Source organism: Rana temporaria, chromosome 8, assembly GCF_905171775.1.
Source record: "Rana temporaria chromosome 8, aRanTem1.1, whole genome shotgun sequence".
NCBI classification, from domain to species: Eukaryota; Metazoa; Chordata; class Amphibia; order Anura; family Ranidae; genus Rana; species Rana temporaria.
The window spans coordinates 71,505,293-71,528,302 of NC_053496.1; the positions used below are offsets into that span (position 1 = coordinate 71,505,293).

Consider the following 23,010-nt stretch of genomic DNA (forward strand, 5'->3'; position numbering starts at 1 on the left):
GCCCACAGGGAGCCAGGAAGAGACAGGGCCCACAGGGAGCCAGGAGGAGCCAGGGCCAACTGCAAGGCAGGAGGTGGCAGAGCCCACTGGGAGCCAGGAGGTGGCAGGCCCCAGTGGGACCCAGGAGGCACGCCGGCGGGATACCATCTCCCGGATCCCTCCATTCCGCAATCCCAATAAACGGCTCAGGAGTATGCGACAAATGGAGGAGGAGACCCAGGGCCTGCTTCGCCAAGCTACTGCAGCCATCCGAGAGCCACCCAGTGAAGTTGAGGGGTTCGCAGCGCTCATTGCAGCCAAGATGTACAATCTGGAGCAGAGCCAGCGTGTGCGCTGCGAACTCCTCATCTTCCAAGCCATAACCATGGCATCCCTGGGGCAGCTCGATGACGACACCCACATTGTGCGGATTGCTCCTCCTGTCCTTGCTGCTCCTCCTGCTCCTGCTCCTGCTCCTGCTCCTGCACCTGCTCCTGCTCCTCCACCTGCTCCTGCTTCTCCACCTCATGAGGCTGCTATGGCTCCTGCCACCTCATCTCCTCCAGGAACCCAGCCCCCAAGGACTCGGGCTACCGGGAAGGCTGCAGGGAAGACTGCAGGGAAGGCTGCTGGGAAGAAAAGGGCGAAGAAATAATACGGTGCCCCTGATGGAATTTTAATGTGGACTCACAGGCTGTATTTGTGGCTTCGGGGACCCTTGTTTTCAGAAAAAAACAAGCATGCTCTAAAGTGCTGCCTACCTTGGCATCTTTGTTTTTATTATGTTGTGTTTTTGGGTTGCCACTTTTTTTTTTTCAAAATTTTTATGAAGACTAAAATAAAAATTAATTTTTCAGCCAAATTTCAACATGTTTCTTTATTGTAGATTTGAGAGATCAGTAGTGAGTGGGCAGACCCATTACAAAATAAATAATGCAAACATTAACAAGGTAAAAAAACATGCTTGTGGGTGAGTTAACTAAAAAATTAGGTTGTTGCAGACACTTCACACACTCCTAAATAAAAACAAAATAGAGATTACTAATCAAATTGGTGACAAAAATTAAAAAAAAAAAAAAAAGGTGGACCAATATATATATTTAAAATGTTTAAGATGGAAGATACAACTAAATAACAGAACACAAACATAAACATTATCAAACAAGAAAGAAACTAATTAAAAGCTTGTCATAACTATGCAACAAGATCAGCCGCAACAAACGTCCATTTCTGGGTAGCAGTTAAAAGCAGGGGTTAAAGAAGCGCTTTATTTTCTTGTCTATAAGCTGAAAAACACCTTAACGAATGTGCTGATTCCATTCTGAACAGTCGTTTTACATGAATGAGCGCTGCCGTCTCCTAACTTGCTTCTGAGCATGCGCGGGCTTAAATCGACGTTTTTACGTACACACGGTCAATGTTTAGAACACAGAAAACGACGTCGGCCAAAAACGACACATAAAATTGAAGCATGCTTCAATTTTTTTCTGTCGTTTTTTAGAAGACATAAAACGACGTTTTTGCCCACACACGGTCAATTAAATTGACGTTTTTGAAAATGACGTTTTTTTCCATCGCAGAAAACGATGGTGTGTACGCGGCATCAGAATATGTTGTAGCTGGGCAGGTGAAAATTTACGCTGCAGTTCTATGTCCCATTTGTCTACAAATGGTAAGTGTGGTCAGACAATTCAGTAGGGTGTATGTTTTGGATAGGACCTGTGTGAAAGTGCTCTCCTCGGAGCAATACTCTTCAAAGATCATCAGTGGACGATCAAAGCCTTGCGGGTTAGGCCAGGTATGGAGGAAAAGCCGCAATTGGAGTGCTGTGCAGAAGGGCAGTTGAAAGGGGCCCGTAGCGTTCCCCAACACTTATATTGAAGGCCATTATCCCCCTGTTAAAAAATGGGATGCCTGAACTCTACCTAATTGATGCTTAGTTTGAAGTGTATGGGGGTCAAGACCAGGGGGGAACCGTGGGTTTACCATAATAGGGAGCAATGTGGAGTCTGCAGCAGAGAGGGAATTCTGTCTACTAATTTGTGAGTTTATCTGGAGTGTTGTACCCAATAGAGCATGGGTGCTCAACCTGTGCCTCTCCAGCTGTTTCAGAACTACAATTCCCATGAGGCATTGCAAGCTACTGACTGTTACAAGCATGACTCCCAAAGGCAGAGGCATGATGGGACTTGAAGTTCTGCAACAGCTGGAGAGCCACAGGTTGAGCACCCATGCAATAGAGGGTGAGATCTCAAAGAGGGATTTAAATGGTCGAAACACCACAGAGCTCTCTTCAGTGGAATGTTAGTTTGAGCCTGCTCCATCTGTACCCATAGCTTAAAGCAGCAGTGACAGCACCAATCAATAATCCCCTGACACCTGTTTTAAGTGAACAATTAACAAATCCAATATATTTAATGATTTCCAAAAAGCGGGGTGGGGACACAACAGGCTTGTGTTTGGGGGTAAGCCGTTAAGGCAGAGGCCATGTGCAGTAAAACCTTCAGCGCAACACCCACTGACCTCTTGACCATTGTACCACTAAAGCCTGCTAACTTTACAATGCTCAGCATTGGCTTGATACTATTACTGGCCAAAAAAGTATAGGTCTAGTACCCATGGTATTTAAATGCTTATGAAAATGTATGTTATGTGTGTTAGGAAAGAGCAGTGTCATTAATTTTGAATGGCAATACCAAAACAGAAAGGCAATGCAGCTCCAATGTACATGTGTTGCAGCACAGTTCCCTACCATGCACTGTGGTCCAAAGCTTTTAAAACAATGCCTCATGTACAATTTTTGGTTGTTCTTGTGCATTTTGAAATAACTCAACATTAGGGCATGACATGACTGATTAACCCCTTCATGTCAAGCGCAGGCAGATATGCAGCCCACAGGGCTGGGCTTTTTTGCTCTGGGTCACAAATTTGCTTATCTCCCTTTGTGCTGGGAGCAGGCCGCACTCCCAGGATATAGACCAGGGTCTCACCGAGAGCCCTGAGCCCCGTACTAAAGATGTGGACCCAGAACTCCCGATTCCGGGTCACCTGATCGCTGTGTTAGCTTATGATTGGCTATCAAAGTAATCAGTCACTGTGAAGCCCATCCCTGTGTTTTTTCTCTCTGTGAATGGAGGAGAGAGATACATTGTATCTCTCTCTCTCCTTGCAGAGAAAAAATAAATAAATAAATAAAAATAAGAATAATAAAAAAATATCTTGATCAAGGTTTGATCTAGGTCAGAGCCAAAGTTAGTGTTTGGGTCAAAGGTCAGGTTCATTTTTGGACAGGATTTTTTAAAATTAGTATCAGTAGGTCAAAAAAGTAGTAGAAGTAGGATAAGAAAAAGCAAAAAAGCAAAGTGAATACTATTGTTTTTGGGCTGTACTACGGGTACAAAAAACAACTAATGTACACATATGTGGTATCACTGCGATCATCGGGAGCAGGAGAAATTTATTTTTTATATATTATTGTTTTTTATGGTGTTTTTTTTACTATTTTAGGCCAGTTTTCCTTTGATAATAATAATAAAAATAAAAAAATAAATCGGTATTATCCACCTTGATGCACAACGTAGTTGTGATGATATGTACCGTTTTTCTAACGCATGGCAAAGTTGAAAAATTAAGATTTGTTTTACCCTTAGGCACCAAGGGGTTAATATGTGAACATCAGCGTGAATGGGCCTTTTTAATTTAGGGAGAATTGCACTAAGAGTTTTATACCCACGTACACTTCTATGATGTAGTGGTTTAATATACACATTACTGCAACACATATTAATGTAAATTACTGTTCCATTCATTCTAAATTGTACCCCAACACACTAAGGCAATGCCACACCGATGTACATGCATTGGGTGTTCAATTACTTTAACCACTTCCCATCCCACGTATTGTAATATGCAAGTTGGCTCTGCCATCCCGGGGCGGCCGTCATATGACGTCCTCTGCTTCCTGGCGGTCTAGGTTGCACACGTGCCAGATACCCACGATTGCTGTTTACAGAACAGGAACGTGGATCTGTGTGTGTAAACTAGGGTTGTCCCGATACCACTTTTTTGAGACCGAGTACAAGTACCGATACTTTTTTTCAAGTACTCGCTGATACCGATTACCGATACTTTTTTAATGTCATGTGACAGTATTTTTTTTTTTTTTTTACAGTGATTGTCAGTGGGTTTTTTTTGTTTTTTTTTTACATTTTATTTTTATTTATTTTTAAAAAATATATTTATTGCAATTTTTTTTTAAATCAGCCCTGTTGGGGGTCTTTGGAGAGATATCAGGGGTCTTAACAGACGTCTGACATCTCCCCTTTAAGACAGAGAAAGGGACTAAAGGACACAGATTCCCCAGTCCTTTTCTCTGCAGCCTCAGCTGAAATGAATGGAGGGAAGCTCCTCTCCATTCATAAACTGAAGCATCGTAAACACAGGTTACGATGCTCAGTTATGTAAATGGACAGAGTCAGTGATCACTGACTCTGTTCATTCTGAAAAGGTAGGAGCCGGGTTTAGCGGCTCCTACCTCCGCTCTCCATCCTGACAAATTGAGGGGGGAGAGAGGACAGCAGGGAACACAGGGGAAAGAGAGGACAGCACGGAACACGGGGGAAAGGGAGCACAGCACGGAACACGGGGGAAAGAGAGCACAGCACGGAACACGGGGGAAAGAGAGCACAGCACGGGGGAAAGACAGCACGGAGCATGGGGGAAAGACAGCTCGGGGGGAGAAGACTTGCAACTCCCCTGCCTGCCCAGGTATCGGCTGAGGCATCGGAGCATTTCCCCGAGTACAAGTACTCGGGGAAATGCTTGGTATCAGTACCGATACTAATATCGGTATCGGGATATCCCTAGTGTAAAAAACACAGATCCACGTCCTGTCAGGGGAGAGGAGACAGATTGGTGTTCGTATATACAAGGAACACACAATCAGTTACTTCCCCCAGTTAGTCCCCTCCCCCCACAGTTAGAATCACTCCCTAAGTAACACATTTAATCCGATCGCCCCCTAGTGTTAACTCCTTCCCTGGCAGTAACATGTATACAGTAATCAGTGCACTTCCATTACTAGTAAAACAAAATAATAATAAAAATGCCATAAATCAATAACCTACTTTGTAGGCGCTATAACTTTGCGCAAACCAATCAATATACACTTATTGCGATTGTTTTAATCAAAAATACGTAGAAGAATACATATCGGCCTAAACTGAGGAAGAAATTTGTTTCTGTTTTAAAAAAAAAATGATATTTATTATAGCAAAAAGTAAAAAATATTGTGTTTTTTTCAAAATTGTCGCTCTTTTTGTTTATAGCGCAAAAATAAAAAACGCAGAGGTGATCAAATACCACCAAAAGAAAGCTCTATTTGTGGGGGGAAAAAATTTCATATGGGTACAACGTCGCATGACTGGACAATTGTCATTCAAAATGTTACAGCGCTGAAAGCTGAAAATTGGCCTGGGCAGGAAGGGGGTGAAAATGCCTTGTATTGAAGTGGTTAAAGAACACCTGTGCAAGTCAATGCTTCTATTCAGAACTGAAAGTCGCCATTGTCTCAATTTCAGGAGCAGCTCTGATTTTATGAACACCACACATTTTCAGCATGACTCACAGTGACCCACCTACCCTGGACCTAGTAAAGATTATGGTAATTCGCAATGACAGCCTAAAGGTTGATAAAGATCATTCTGGTCATCTGGTTCTGGATATCAGCTAATTTGCCTTTCAGAGGCCCTCTCAGCTTCAGAGACAGAAATACATTAATAATCTCTAAATAGCTTTTGATATACTTTATTTTCTCTCTCAACATGGAGATAAACACAAATATCACAGACTTCTCTTTACCATTTATAGCTGCACTTAGAATTGAGAGCAATGGAATAAGGACCATTGAATTAGTAATTTCTTCTCCATACTCATACAAGACTTTCAAATACACAGATACTGGATGTACAGTTCAATTTCCACCCAATGACTACACCACCAGTGGCCAGTCATTGTTCTTCTACAATGAAAGTTTCATACAACGTACTCTGTAAGTCTCTTTACCTTTATTTCTTGCTCAGCAAACCTTTTAGAAAAGCAATGATGAACTGGACTGACCTCCAGTGGCTGTCTGGTCACTCAGAGCAGGAAATGACCCTTGATTTAGCTGAAAGGGTTAAATAAACAAATCATTACACATTGTTACTATATTCACAGTTAATATTTATCTGCTGAGCGTGTATGAGATTGTTTAATATTTGAAAAGTTGTAATAATTAACTTAAAAGCTTTATCACTTTTTCATAGAAATACAAAGTGCAAAGGTACGTGGATCCAGTTTCTTTAATATATTGTTCCTGGTTACTTAAGCTTGTACAGCAGACTTTCATTATTTTTATTTTCTTTTACCTGACACATTGCGCTTGTTCAAATATCACAATGATACAGTGTGAAATGTTATTCCATAGCTTAATAGCTGCTTTGGTACAAGTTATCAGTTATTATATTGAATTCCACTTTGAAGTTTTCAATCTTTCCTGTCCTCTTTTAGCCTCTTGACATAAAAGTCACTTTCAGTACAAGTTTTTATTTTTTATTTCTAGTTCTCAGCAAAAGGTGTAGATTACTTTTCTTTTTATAGCTTTGTTGCCTGACCTAATATTATTTTCCTGGCCTGAAAATAATAAAAACAAAAGTATGTATTCACAACAAAGAAAGACTCGATGATTAGATCATATGCATCCGATCTTTAGCCAACATTCCACTACAATCCATTAAAAAAATGTTTTTTTTTTTTAATACAGTCCTAATTTCAATAATTTCCCAATTCAGAGAAATTTAACAGAGAAAACAAGAAAACTAGTTAGTTACCTAGTAACTTAGGGCCAGATCCACAAAAGGGATACGCAGGCGTATCTGCTGATACGCCGTCGTATCCCTGTTTCTATCTATGCGACTGATTCATAGAATCAGTTACGCATAGATATTCCTAAGATTTGGCAGGTGTAATAGTTTTACACTGTCGGATCTTAGGATGCAGTACCGCAGCCGCCGCTGGGGGCATTTCTCGTCGAAATTCCGCGTTGGGTATGCAAATTAGCACTTACGGAGATCCACGAAGGTATTTCCCTTCGTTAATTCTCCGTAAGTGTTAGTTTGCCGTCGCAAAATTAGGGCTGCTTTTACAAAGTGTAAACTTAGTACACCATGTAAAAGTATACCCTTCTTTCCCGTGTCGCTGTCAAATTTTTTAAACTTTTTTTTTCCCCGCCGCATCTCTTTTTTACCCGTCGCGATTCACAAAACTCGGAGCAACGTAACGTAATGCAAAGCACGTCGGGAAAATAGCGTCGGGAGCATGCGCAGTACGTCCGGCGCGGGAGCGCACCTAATTTAAATGGGACTCGCCCCATTAGATTGGGCCTGCCTTGCACCGGACGGATTTTAGTTACACAGCTGCAAATTTCTAGGTAAGTGCTTTGTGGATCGGGCACTTAGGTAGAAATTTTGTGGCGGTGTAACTTAAATCGGAACATTTAAGTTAAGCTCGCTGGTTGTGGATCTGGCCCTTAGTATCCATGAATCATATAGGAAATATTTGAGATCCAGAGTGGAACCACAACCCCCACAACACTTTAAAAAGTTTCCCTAATCACTTATTTTTTGTGCTATAAACAAAAAAAGACTGACATTTTGAAGAAAAAAAATATATATTTGTTACTTTATGCTGTAAAACATATCCTATAAAAATTTTTTTCATCAATTTAGGCCAATATGTATTCTGTCACATATTTTTGTTAAAAAATCCCAATAAGCATATTGATTGGTTTGCACAAACGTTATAGCGTCTACAGAATATGGGATATTTTTATTTTATTTTTTTACTAGTAATGGTGGCAATTAGAGACTTATAGCAGGACTGTGATATTGTGGTGGACAGTCAGGATACTAACTGACACTTTTGACACTTTTTAGAGACCAGTGACACTAATACAGTGATCAGTGCTAAAAATATGCACTGTACTAATGACACTGGCTGAGAAGGGAATGAAATCCAGGTTGATCAAAGGGTTAAATGTGTGTCTGACCAGTGCTTTAATACTGTGGGGGAGATGCTTGGACTAGAAGCAGGGAAGGTAGCCCCTGCTTATCAGAGACACAGGATCCACGTCTTCTGTAGTGACAGAATGGCAATCTGCCTTGTTTACACAGCCAGAGCGGGCCACCAGCGGTGCACCCTAGACCCGGAAGTGCAGGATCATGTACTAGATATAGTATATACAGGGCCAAAGCTAAGGGGGTGCAGGGGGGTGCTGTGGCTCCCACCTCCTCCTCCTTCCCCCTCGGCTGTCAAAATCTCTTCAGCTCCTTGCCTCCGTTGTTATTCCCGTGAAGCCGCTCCCAGCTCTTGCTCACTACTGTTGCTTCTAACACAGAAGCCTGGCTTCTGTATTTAGAAGTGACAGCACTCCTCTCTGTGCAACTGCAATGAAATGAAAATTGCTTGTCCCTCCCCCCTCCTTCCCACGGTCCCCAGGTGCAGTACCAGAAAGGGGGGAGGGGTGTGATCGCCAATGTCACCACTAGCGTCCAGCACCCAGGCTTTACCGATACCCGCCGCATCATCTCTCCAGGCGGACTGATCCTGTGTAACAAAGCCGAGGAAGCTTCCACAACACTCCTTCCTCAGCTCTACCATCTCAGTCGTGATAGACCACAAGGAGGAGGCCTGAGGTCTGCGTTAACGAGAAATTTGAGGGGGATATTAAATTTCTCGATGTCCGCCGGTGTCCTGCGATTGTGTCACAGAGTGGCAGAATGGGGGGATACCATTGTAAACAAGGCATCTCCCTGTTCTGCCTTGTGATTGGACACGATTGTCTGCTCCCTGTCATCGGGAGCAGTGATCAGTGTCATGTCACAGTAAGCCCAGCCCCCACACAGTTAGAATCATTTCCTAGGACACACTTAACCCCTTCCTCGCCCCTACTGGTTAACCCCTTCACTGCCAGTGTCATTTACACAGTAATCAGTGCATTTTATATCACTGATCGCTGTATAAATGACAATGGTCCCAAAATAGCGTCAAAAGTGTCCGATGTGTCTGCCATAATGTCGCAGTCATGATAAAAATCGCAGATTGCCGCCATTTCTACAAAAAAATTCTAATAAAAATGCCATAAAACTATCCCCCATTTTGTAGACGTCAAAACTTTTGCGCAAACCAATAAATATACGCCTATTGCAATTTTTTAAACTGAGAAAAAAAAAAAGTTTTTTTTATATTTTTGGGGATATTTATTATAGCAAAAGGTAAAAATATTGTTTTTTTTCAAAATTGTCGCTCTTTTTTTTGTTTATAGCGCAAAAAATAAAAACCGCAGAGGTGATCAAATACCACTAAAAGAAAGCTCTATTTGTGGGGAAAAAAGGATGACAATTTTGTTTGGGAGCCACGTCGCACGACTGCGCAATTGTTAGTTAAAGCGACACAGTCCTGAATTGCAAAAAAATGGCCCCGTCATTGGGCAGCCAAATCCTCCGGGGGTTAAGTGGTTAAAAACAAAAAAACACAAAAAAGTCCCACTGTGCAATGTCATTGTAAATGACATTGTCTAGCGATGCAGATCCATGTTGATCACGATGAACATGCCCAACAAAAGTAAAAAAAATCCTGCAGAATCCAAATTAACTCAGCCTACTTACATGTGTATGTGTTCACATGCATGCTGGGCTACCCAATTGAGAGCCAAGCACTAAACTTTCACTGTTTGACTGTTCCTCCAGACTAAAGTTCCAGACAGCATCATCTCTACAGAAGAGGAGAAGAGGGGGGGGGGGGTCCCTCATTCGAGTCAATCAGGGAAATTCAGTCACTTGCATGGGGGTAACATTAGATCTTGCCCTTGGTTCTGTTGATACAGCCCAGCAATAATCCAGCCCTGAAGTAATAAACTCCCACTTACCACCTACTTTCTGCATGAGTGTAAATATGCGATAACTGTATATGCAATAAATTGGTTTACACCCTTTGGTATTTATTTCATAATTGTTTCCTCTTGCGTTTTAGAAAAAAAAAATTGTTTGTATTGTAAGAGATTACATTGGCAGCTGGGTGTGTGTGACTTCCTGTATAAATAATTCACTGAACTTTAAACATTTACAGCAAACATTTCTTGGTGAAACTTATGTGCAATCTATTTATACAAACTATCTACACTATGTACAGGAGCAAACATGGAAAAACAAAAACAATACAAGAAAATAAAACCTTACCAGTCTGTGACTTACTAACATTGGCTAGCAGACCTGGAGCAACCAACTGCTGCCAAGCACCTATTTCTCTGCAAATAAAGTTGCTGCCGCATAGGCAAAATGAGCTGTATTTCACCACACAGGTACAGTTCTCCCTAGTGTGACGTACACTGAAACTGGGAAGGAAGGCTTTATATAGAGCCACAAATCACCAGACCTGCTTCATCTAGGAAGCCATTCCAAAAACTTCAACTTCCATGCTTACCAAAAAATGTGAAATATATTCATCAAACTGCCAGAATCAGAGACATTCATACTTTTTATTCAAGATATAACTAGAATTGGTCCCTGGATGCAAGCTGCTTATGCCCAGGGGTGATCATCTGCCCTTAACTGCAGATAAGTCCACCATGTGCAATAACATCTGAATACTAGGGCTGTGTCAGGAATGCTGGTAGATCAGACTGTGTGACCGCACAGAGGAACCAAACAAGGTGAGTAGTGAAATAAAAGGTGTTTATTTACAAATGTGTGAACCACCAGTGCACAATAAAACGACAAACAGTATGTACAAATAAAGGGGAATACCGTATTCATAAACGAGCCAAGCCGAGGTCATACACATGGGAGGTCAGTAGATGGGTAAGGATGGGAACACAGCAGATCAGGGAGCGGATGGATGGACAGGCTGCGGGGCAGGAATCCAAAAGGGAACAGGAACCAATGTAAACAGGCAAAGGGAAGAACGGGTCCAGGATAAGCTCAGGATTTGGGAACAGAAACAGAGTCCAGATAGCAGGGTCAGATAACAGGCTCAGGTCCAGGAGGTATGACGATACCAGGGCGAGGAGTGATTACACACGCCGGGTATTTATAGAGGCGTGCTGATTGCATTCAGGTCACACCTGAACGCAGGAAGGGCTGTATGCTCCATACTGCCAAGAACGCCCCGCTGGTGGACGCCAGTACTGCAGCCCAAGGATAACATAGCACCACCAGGGAAGAACTCCCCCGACAGTCCAAGACTGTCGGGAGACACCTGGTGGTGGGCCACAGTACTGCACGCCAAATACCAGGCAGTAACACCAGCAGGGGGAACCTTCCCTGACAGTACCCCCCCCAAAGGAGCGGCCTCCGGACGCTCCAATTAGATGTTGCTGGGGGAAGTCCGTGGTGTCAAGCTGGGCAGCAGATAAAGTCACATCAGGTTGGGCCGGATGAAAGTCCATGACTTTTAACAGGGCAAAGTGCAGCTCAAGCTGGGCAGCGGGTACAGAAATCTTAAGTTGGGCAAAAAGTACATCAAGCTGGGATGCAGATAGGGGCAAATCAAGCTGGGCAGCAAGCTCTGGGTCGTCGAGCTGGGCAGCAAGCTCCGGGTCCTCGAGCTGGGCAGCAAGCTCCGGGTCGTCGAGCTGGGCAGCAGGCTCCGGGTCGTCGAGCTGGGCAGCAGGCTCCGGGTCGTCGAGCTGGGCAGCAGGCTCCGGGTCGTCGAGCTGGGCAGCAGGCTCCGGGTCGTCGAGCTGGGCAGCAGGCTCCGGGTCGTCGAGCTGGGCAGCAGGCCCTGGGTCGTCAAGCTGGGCAGCAGGCTCCGGGTCGTCGAGCTGGGCAGCAAACGCCGGGTCGTCGAGCTGGGCAGCGGGCAGGGACACCTCAGACTGGGCAGCGGACAGGAACTTCACAGGCAGGGCGGATGGCACTGAAACAGGCAGGGCAGATGGCACTGAAACAGGCAGGGCAGATGGCACTGAAACAGGCAGGGCAGATGGCACTGAAACAGGCAGGGCAGATGGCACTGAAACAGGCAAGGCAGATGGCACTGAAACAGGCAGGGCAGATGGCACTGAAACAGGCAGGGCAGATGGCACTGAAACAGGCAGCGCAGATGGCACAGCAACTTCAGGCTGGCAAACTGGCACAGCAACTTCAGGCTGGCAAACTGGCACAGCAACTTCAGGCTGGCAAACTGGCACAGCAACTTCAGGCTGGCAAACTGGCACAGCAACTTCAGGCTGGCATACAGGATCAGGCTGGCAAACTGGCCGCATAGCAGGTAGAGGTTTGGCAGAATCAGGTTCAGCTGGCATGCAAGCAGACTGGAGCAGGTTGGTTGGTGTGGAGACAGGTTGGGTTACTGGCAGGATCATCTTGGTTGGGAAAAACTTTCGTTTTTTCTTGGGCTTAGCCACAGAAGCACTGTAGGTAAGGGGTGCAGCAGACTGGAAAGGAGGATTGGGATATGGCAGAGTAGAGGGAACAGTAGCTGGAGGAAGTTTTTGTGGGTTAGTAGGCGGCTGAGAAGAGACAGGTGGGTTGTATGCAGGATAGGTACAGGGAGCAGAGACTGGATATTGGCATCTGGTGGGAAGCAGTGTATACTGAGCTTCAACTGGGGTTGCCATTGGTGATGGACAGATGGATCTTTGGGAAGGTAAGTGGTTAATGGCAGGGCTGGAAACAGGTGGTTTGGCAGAAATCAGGAGATCTGACCATGCCTGCAGCACAGGCTGAACAAAAGCAGGTTCACACACACCTTGCCTAATCAGAGACTGCACAGAACAAATGCACTCAGACAACTTTTGCTGGGGACAGGAGGAATAATGCTCATCAAAAGACGCCGGATCATCCTCTAATAACCACACCAGGGATTCAACTTGGTCATGACTGAAGGGGGGAAAGAAATCGTCACTGCCATCAGGAATAAATGACAGAGCTGGCTTTTCACACAACCGAATTAATGCCTGAACATCATCATAAGACATATAACCCTGATCCACCATGGAATGGGCTGATCGGATGGCTTCCATCAACTGGTCACTTGTCCATCCCTCAAAAACCTGGCGACAATATTCCTCATCCTCCTCTGCCAGCAGAGAATAGTAAATGATTTCATTGAAATCCATCTTTAGAGCCACACACTACACCAGTATGGTTCCTCAAAGCAATCACGTCTGATCAAGGGATGGCCCTGGTATACTGTCAGGAATGCTGGTAGATCAGACTGTGTGACCACACAGAGGAACCAAACAAGGTGAGTAGTGAAATAAAAGGTGTTTATTTACAAATGTGTGAACCACCAGTGCACAATAAAACGACAAACAGTATGTACAAATAAAGGGGAATACCGTATTCATAAACGAGCCAAGCCGAGGTCATACACATGGGAGGTCAGTAGATGGGTAAGGATGGGAACACAGCAGATCAGGGAGCGGATGGATGGACAGGCTGCGGGGCAGGAATCCAAGAGGGAACAGGAACCAATGTAAACAGGCAAAGGGAAGAACGGGTCCAGGATAAGCTCAGGATGGGGAACAGAAACAGAGTCCAGATAGCAGGGTCAGATAACAGGCTCAGGTCCAGGAGGTATGACGATACCAGGGCGAGGAGTGATTACACATGCCGGGTATTTATAGAGGCGTGCTGATTGCATTCAGGTCACACCTGAACGCAGGAAGGGCTGTATGCTCCATACTGCCAAGAACGCCCCGCTGGTGGACGCCAGTACTGCAGCCCAAGGATAACATAGCACCACCAGGGAAGAACTCCCCCGACAGTCCAAGACTGTCGGGAGACACCTGGTGGTGGGCCACAGTACTGCACGCCAAATACCAGGCAGTAACACCAGCAGGGGGAACCTTCCCTGACAGGCTGTTACTGATTAAAATTTTTGTGTTCAATAACGCACATACATTTTTCAGATCACCACCATATATAGTCCCCACTGTAATATCCACTGACATCCCCCCACTGTAATATCCACAGACATCTCCCCCACTGTAATATCCACAGACATCTCCCCACTGTAATATGGTCCACATCTCTCCCACTGTATAGGAAGATTAGTGGTTGCTTAGTCTTACCAGAGAAGCCAGCCTAACATGAGCAGTTGAGGCCGGGTGATGACGCCAGTGCGCCACTCTAGGCTCACCTAGGCCGTCGCCGGGTGGACCAAGATGGCCGCCGCTCCGGGAGCTAGGCCGGAGCGGCGGCCTATGGCCAAGGCAAGCAGCAGATCTCTGCGGATCACGTGGTGTGCCGATCCGCATATGGTGATCCGTTCGGATTCGTTGCACCACTAGTATCAATCAAAATAATTTTGACCGATCAAAAAAATTAATGATTAATCGAGGAATTAATCTTTAATTTCCACAGCCCTACTGAATACTCATCCACATCGCTTTGTAAAGGCTGAGTGGCCACAGCTATCTACAACCATATACTATAACTATATATAGACATGTGCAGAACAAAAAAAAATAGTTTTGTTTTGTTTCAATTCGTTATTTACATAAATTTGTTTGGTTAAATTTTTTTAATCAGTTTAAATAGATTTTCAGAAATTTGTTTTGTTTATTTGTATTCAAATCGATTCAAATTAGGATCGATTTTAAAAGTTTTCAAATCAATTTTGATTAGTTTTCCAATTTCCAAAGAGAATACAATAAAATAGAAAATAAAGGAATAGTCTAGAAAAAAAATCCTGTTATATTCTTTTCTATTATTTTTATTCTATTACATTCCTTTATTTTATATTCTATTTTATTATCTTTGGAAATTCGAATTTGAAAGCTACTTAAATTCTAAAACTTATGGAAAAGTATTCGAAAATGATTAAAATTCAAATTTCGTCTGAATTTTTTTTCCATTATTTCGGATTCATTTAAATTTAGTACTATTGAAATTTGCAAAATCAGATGCATCCAAATTTCCAAAAAACTAAAATTTATCCGAATTTAAATTTATAACTAAACGAACCGCACATGTCTAATATATACAGTATCTCCTAAAAGTGAGTACACCCCTCACATTTTTGTAAATATTTTATTTTACCTTTTCATGTGATAACACTAAAGAAATTAGACTTTGCTACAATGTAAAGTAGTGAGTGTATAGCTTGTGTAACAGTGCAAATTTACTGTCCCCTCAAAATAACTCAACACACAGCCAATAATGTCTAAACCACTGGCAACACAAGTGAGTACACCCAAAGTGAAAATGTCAAAATTGTGCCCAATTAGACATTTTCCCTCCCCGGTGTCATGTGACTCATTAGTGTTACAAGGTTTCAGGGTTAAATGGGGAGTGTGTTAAATTTGGTGTTTTCGCTCTTACTCTCTCATACTGCTTACTGGAAGTTCAACATGGCACTTAATGGCAAAGAACTCTCTGAGGATCTGAAGAAAATAATTGTTGCTCTAATTAAAGATGGCCTAGGCTATAAGAAGATTGGCAAGACCCTGAAACTGAGCTGCAGGGGTTTAACAGGACAGGATCCACTCAGAACAGGCCTCGCCATGGTCGACCAAAGGAGTTGAGTGCATGTGCTCAGCGTCATATCCAGAGGTTGCCTTTGGGAAATAGATAAATGAGTGCTGCCAGCATTGCTGCAGAGGTTGAAGGGGTGGGGGGTCATCAAATTGGTCTGCATGGCTGTCATCCCAGAAAGAAGCCTCTTCTAAAGATCATGCACAAGAAAGCCTGCAAACAGTTTGCTGAAGACTAAGGACATGGATTACAGAAACCATGTCCTGTGGTCTGATGAGACCAACATAAACCTATTTGGTTCAGGTGGTGTCGAGTGTTTGGTAACCAGGTGAGAAGTACAAAGACAAGTGCAATTAATTTAATTCTGAAATGTTTTTTTTATGAAAATCTCCAAAAGTTTGTTAATCAGAAACATCAGAATTAACAAAACCACTTAACACATTTTTGGGGAAATTTTTAATTTTTTCGAAAATTCGTAAATTCATAAATTCGAAAATCTGAAATAATAACTATTAAATTATAGGTATTGCAATGTCCTTTTAAATTTGTCTGAATACAAATTTATTTAAAACAGATTACCTGAAATAACGAATGTCGTATCTAAATGAATGGAACATAATGAATTAATAATATTAAACAATATTAATAAAACCTTTTTATTTTTATTATTTATTATAAAAAATGTTCTGTTCCATTTGTTTAGATGCTGCATTCATTATTTTGGATAATTCGTAACTTCGGATAAATTTGTATTCATTACATCCACTAACAGCTAAATTTAAAAGGAAATTCCAATACCTATAATGTAATAGTTATTAGTTAGTTGGTTATTCTTTAGAACTTTATTTTTTATTTAACTTATTTTTTTCAGATTTTTGAATTTACAAAGTTTTGAATTTACCAATTGCGATCACAACAAATGACCCGAAACCCCCCCCCCCAAAAAAAAACACAAATGAAACAAAAAAATAAATGTCGGCAGTGCATATGTCTAAGGCCCCGTACACATGAGAGGATCCATCCGCTGAAAAATCTCAGCGGATCGGTTTCAGCGGATAGATCCCCTGGTGTGTACGTTCCAGCGGATATTCATCCGCGGATATTTCCGATTTCCAGCAGATAAAAATTTGTAGACATGCTTACAAATCTATCCGCTGGGATCGGCTCCAGCGGATCGATCCAGTGGTCTGTACAGACTCACCGGATCGATCCGTCCGAACCCGTCCCTTGCATGCGTCGTAATGCTTCGACGCATGCGTGGAATTGCTTATATGACAGCGTCGCGCACGCCGCCGCGGCATCATCGCGGCGACGGCGCGACACGTCACCGCGGTGTCAATTCGGCGCGGATTTCGATCCGATGGTGAGTACACTCCATCGGATCAAAATCCTCAGAGGATTTATCCGCGGATACGGTCCGGCGGACCGTATCCGCGGATCAATCCTATCGTGTGTACCAGGCCTTATATGTAATGCTACCATGTGCCTCCCCCATCAAATCATTCTCCACAGCTATTACTTTTTGTACCACCACCCCCTCCCTATAGAACGTAAGCTCTACGAGCAGGGCCCACCTGTCCCTTCTGTATTGAACTGTACTGTAATTGTGCTGTAATTGTGCTGTCTCCCCTCTACATTGTAAAGCACTGTGTAAACTGTTGGTGCTATATAAATCGTGTATAATAATAATGTGATAGTCACACGTTGTGATTATTAAAGTTTGCAAATTTTTATTAGAACACCACGTATGCGACTTTGCCATTGTATCAAAAGTGATAGCTTCATACACATCACAATGCCACCATACAATCTCTGTACAATCAATGCTAGATTTACCAAAACTATGCAAGACCTACCCAAACTATCCAATCAGTCTGCTACCAAATAAGAGTGTCCTTGTACAACACAGTTTTTGGTAGATATAAAGGAGATTAGACAGAAAAATTGTAACGTGTGTGTGGTGGGCTTTAAATTGGTTTGCCAAGGGTATGTTTAGCCATCAGTTGGGATGTAATAGCATAATTTAAGTGCAAACAAATAATGACTAAGCTATGTATTTTTTCTATCCCATATACTGTAGCTAACGGTACATTTGCCTATATTTAAACTTTCAAAATATGGCACGATTGCCCATTGTAAAGCAGGATTTGAACAGTAAGCAACCAGTAAAATATGCAGTAAAATATGCCAGCAACATTAAAATTCAACCAAGGTGAAGAAGAATTAAAAATATCAACCAGTCATGGCTTCTGTCAGTAGGATATTTATTTGTTATGTACAACACACAAACAACCATCGATCTCATTTTAGCACAGAATAATTTGCTTGAAAAGCAGGTTAGAAATGTTTGCAATTTTGTCTTTTCATGTGTGACCAGTACAACAATGACACAGGTATGACAAGCAAAAGAAAAGGATTTGTTTATTTCCATTGTTTAGCTTACTTATATCTATAAGGATGTCCATAAATTTCGAATGTAAAAAATATAACCTTTGAAATCAAACAAACTTATTTTAGTCTTTTTTTTTTTTCATTTCTTTTAAGGTCTTCAGGAGTATATGTATATATAAAAAAAACAAAAAAAACCCATAAAAATGTAAAAGGTTTTAGGATATTAAGGTAAAAGATAAAGCTTTCCTAAAGGCCACTGTTAACCCTCGTACACACGACTGGTTTTCCCGGCAAGAAAACTGCTAGGAGAGCTTTTTGCCGTGAAAATTGGCCGTGTGTATGCTTCCTCGTCGGGAAAACTGCCGGGAATCCCACCGGGGAAAAATAGAGAACCTGCTCTCTATAATACCGGCATTTTTTCCCCCCCGCCTGATTTACTACACTTGGCAATGGAAAACACGGGGAGGCAGTGCCGAGGGAGCATAAGCCCTGTACACACGGCCGGGATTTGCGGTGGACTTTATACCGCTGGTAATCCCGGCCTTGTGTGCAGGGCTTAAAGGTTATCATGAAGATAAAAATAAAATTAGACATCTACAGTATGACAATGCCCATTTTTTTTGTCCTGTAAATGGCACATTTATTAATACCAAAAAATTATTACCATTATTCTAAATAAGGTTATAATTTCACCACATCGGAACTGTATCATTTAAAAAAAAAAATTCTGCTTAATGCACAAAGTGGAAAAAATGGTAGTAAATAGTAAATAACAAAATTGTGTAACCCAAACAACAAAATTCATTGAACGATTTTCATTTACACCCTGACAGATTCCTTTTAAATCCCAAATAGGGACTTGCATTAGTCTGTATAAATGTAAAATGTAGTTGAATGCATACAATTCAGGTCATTCCTTTAAACATAATTATACATATACCAAGAAAATTAATGTACATTGAAACTACAAAATACATTAATTTTAAGTTTTCTTCTTGGATTTATACATTATATGCATGTGTAGCTATAATACACAATAGCTATGCACATAATATTAGAATAGAATTTTCTCAGGATTTGTTGGAAATTCATTTTCTAAGTCAGTGTTTGCATTATTGCATTTAACTATTTCATAGACAGTGCATTCCTGGGTCCACAAGGGAATAGGTTTACACAAGCTTCCTGCTATTTAAACATACATTTGCTAGGATGTGGAAGACATAAAATATTCATATATTACCTGCAACATATTGATTCAGTAACTGAAAGTTACTTTTTAGCTCTTAAAGTAGATATAAACCTGGTCACTGAATTCTCATATAAACCTATACATTATAATTATTTCTAAAGTTGTTTTCTTGTTTTATTAATTCACATCCTACGTTAAAATAAAATATGGTGATCTTGCCAAGAAAGTCCTTGTTCAAGCAATTCTTGTTATGTGGCGATAAATTTATCCCAGTTGTTTGTCTGCATTTTCACTGTCACATGCACAGACATACGGGTCAATTCACTAAGCTTTACCGCATGCGATAAGGGTATCCCATTACTCATTTGCATACATTATCACATGTGGTAAATAAAGTCCAATTCATAAAAAAAAAAAAAGAGAACGATTATGCAATATTTACCAGGAAAAAAAGTGTGTAAATATTGCATAATGAGCTCTTAAGTCCAATTCACAAACGGACAAGAGAGTAAACAAGCATACCATATTTACCACCAGGGTTTTGCTGGCAGTATCACATGAAGGACCCCAATGCTATTTTTTGACAAATACCTGGTTGCTAAGGAGTGGGTCAGGAAGCCAGCCGCTGTGTCCTTAAAGCGGAGGTCCGGTTTAAAAAAAAAAGTCAGCAGCTACTAACACTGTAGCTGCTGACTTTTAATAAGGAGACTTACCTGTCCAGGGTGCCCGCGATGACATCAGCCGAAGCCGAGCAAATGCTCGGGTCTCAGCTGCCCCGCCGCCATCCTCAGTGAGGGAATCAGGAAGTGAAGTCTTCACTGCCCGATTCCCTACTGCACATGCGTGAGCCGCGCAGCGCGACGTGAATGGGTGATGTCTTCTGAGACACCGCTCCTCCATTCCACAGGAGGCAGCCGAGGAGAAGAAAGAAGACAGACTGCGGATCAGGAAGTGGCAGATTAGGACGATCTGCCTAGCAACAGGCACTTCAGGTATGTTTTTTTTTTTTTTTACAGCATCTTTTATTTTATTTTTATCTTGGTGGAGTTCCGCTTTAACAACCGATGATTTATCAGCTGCCAGAGAGTTCCCACGCCAATTTTTTTTTAAAAACAAGTGAGTGTCCCACTCCTGAACCATACCAGGCCACATGCCCTCATCATGGGGGAGGGTGGGTGCTTGCCTCCATGTTGATGGGGACAAGGGCCTTATCCCCACAACCATGGCCGGCAGTTGAGGGGGTCTGTGGGCAGGGGACTTATCGGAATCTTGAACCCATCTTTAAGGAAGGGGCCTCCCCTATGTGAATGAGTATCGGTTACATAGTACCCCTAACCATTCACCAAAAAAGTGTCATGAAGTAATAAAAACATAGTTTTTAACAATACCTGTATTAAAAAAAATCAAAGAGTGTCCCCCAATGTAAATCCATCCTCAACCGCCTGCCGACCCCGAAAAAGTAAAAAACTAAAAAAACACGCTCCCGTTGTCGATGAAGGCTGGCTGCCTACTGCAGGCTCTGCTGTCTGACATTTCTTATATAGGTAAGGGGCAGGGCCACCTGTCTACATCAATTGGTGGTCCCACCCCTTGTGAAGTCACCGACCAAGCATGCACCGGTCCGTGACGTCACAAGTGGGCGAGACCACCAGGTACCACATTCTCAAAATTCTTAATCAACCACTTGCAGTTCAGCCACTGTCGTTAGCTGTAAATCGGCTTGAGTGGGGGGCCCACTGCACGAGCATACATGCGGGTTGGGTGGACTTGATGCCCGCTGGCAACCCGCTATTGCCCAGTACAGAGGCAGAACGTGGATCTGCCTAAACAAGCGGATTCCAGTTCTGACAGGGAACAGTGATTTCGGTCATGTCCCTGGCAGCCCACCCCCCTACAGTTAGAACATACCTAGGGAACACAGTTAACCCTTTGATCACCCCCTAGTGTTAACCCCTTCCCTGACAATGTCATTTTTACATTGATCAGTGCATTTTTATAGCACTGATCAATTGAATAATGTCACTGGTCCCCAAAAAGTTATATTTGTCCCCCGCAATGCCACAGTCCTGCTAAAAATCAGATTGCTGCAATTACTAGTAAAAACAATAAAAAATAAATAAAAGTCCCTAAATCCATCCCATAGTTTGTAGACAATATAACATTTGCGCAAACCAATCAATATATATGTATTTTTTTTACCAAAGATATGTAGAACAATATATATATCGGCTTAAACTGATGAATAAATTCGTTTTTTATATATATTTTTTGGGGATATGTATCATTGCAAATTTTTTTTTCAAAATTGGCACTCTTTGTTTATAGCGCAAAAAATAAAAACCGCAGAGGTGATCAAATTCCACCAAAAGAAAGCTCTATTTGTGGGGAAAAAAGGACGTCAATTTTGTTTGGGTACAGTATTGCACAACCGTGCAATGTTGGCAATTCTCAGATGTCAAAGAGTTGCTGTATAATGACAGCATTTGTAGAAGGTGCTGTCAAAAGACAGACCACCTAACAGTGTCAAAAAAAGTTTACTTCATTTGAAAAGAACTTTGCAATACTTTTTTCTAATAACAATTTACAATTTAGTGCAATTTTAGTACAATTTGAGAATAAAATGTATATTATTAATCTACTTTAACACAATTTTTTTAAACACGGATTAAAATACAGTGATTTTGCATATGGGTTACATAAAGTAAATCATTTTGCAAGACAATATCACCAAGAAAGTGTTGTTTACCCTAAAAAAAATAATAATAATAACAAATCTATTTCTGAATCAATAGGCCCACAGCAAAACATTTTAAAAATTGCATTTGATCCACGGGTGTTAATATTTATAATCACTTTATCAGAGATATTTATTAAGGGGTAACATTATGAATGATTGAGGTATTTTTATTAATTGATGTGAGATTTTGCATTGTTTCACTATATACTGTATGTACTCTTTCAGTTATTTGGGTATTGATGCCATTTATTTTACATATATAATGGGGTTGATGGCACAAGAGGCACCACTTAAGTATATTGAATATTTCTATAGCAACACTAGTGGTTTTAAAATAATCACTAGTTAACCTGAAAAAAATGCCTATTTTGCTTCTATTTTTGTTTTACTTCCTTTTGCCTTTGAAATTGTATAGCATGTTGCATGGCAGCAGTGTTTCTGCAAAACAGTAATGAAGGGACTTGACACCCACTGAAAAGTTAAGTATTCATTATGTACTTGTACAGTACATGGGGCTGCTGGTTGCATTTTGTGATACTAGGGTCACTTTAACTGGTTAAAGCTTACTATGTGCCATATTTGTACAATAGGAGATTTTAAGAAGTTGAGACTAGGGGCCAGATTCACAGAAGAAGTACGCCGGAGTATCTACTGATACTCCGGCATACTTTCAAATTTGCTGGGTCGTATCTTTAGTTTGAATCCTCAAACCAAGATACGACGGCTTCTGGCTTCGATCCGACAGGCGTACGGCTTCGTACGCCTTCGGATCGTAGCTGTAATACTTTGTCGCCCGCTGGGTGGAGTCCGCGTCGGGTATGCTAATTAGCATTTTCCGTCGATCCACAAAGGTACGCGCGGCCGTCGCATTCTCTTACGTCGTCGCTAGTCGGCTTTTCCTGGCGTATAGTTAAAGCTGCTATTCTGTGGCGTATAGATAGACGTGCCATGTTAAAGTATGGCCGTCATTCCCGCATCGAATTTCAATTTTCTTTTTGTGTAAGTCGTCCGTGAATAGGAAAGGACGTAACGCACGTCGAAGTTCAAAAAATGACGTCGGTGCGACGTCATTTCGCGCAAAGCACGGTGGGAAATTTCAAAACGGAGCATGCGCAGTACATTCGGTGCGGGAACGCGCCTAATTTAAATGATCCACACCCCCTACCCGGATCATTTGAATTAAACGGGCTTGCGCC

At 42.1% G+C, this 23,010-nt stretch overlaps 1 long non-coding RNA gene across 1 annotated transcript in view; it reads right to left on the reverse strand.

The window, feature by feature from the left end:
- LOC120947059 overlaps positions 1 to 23,010 on the reverse strand; it is a 228,328-nt gene that overhangs the window by 50,994 nt on the left and 154,324 nt on the right. Inside the window, exon 2 of the long non-coding RNA XR_005750815.1 lies at positions 6,043 to 6,145. This is a non-coding gene — a long non-coding RNA (uncharacterized LOC120947059). The remainder of the gene's footprint in view (positions 1 to 6,042; positions 6,146 to 23,010) is intronic.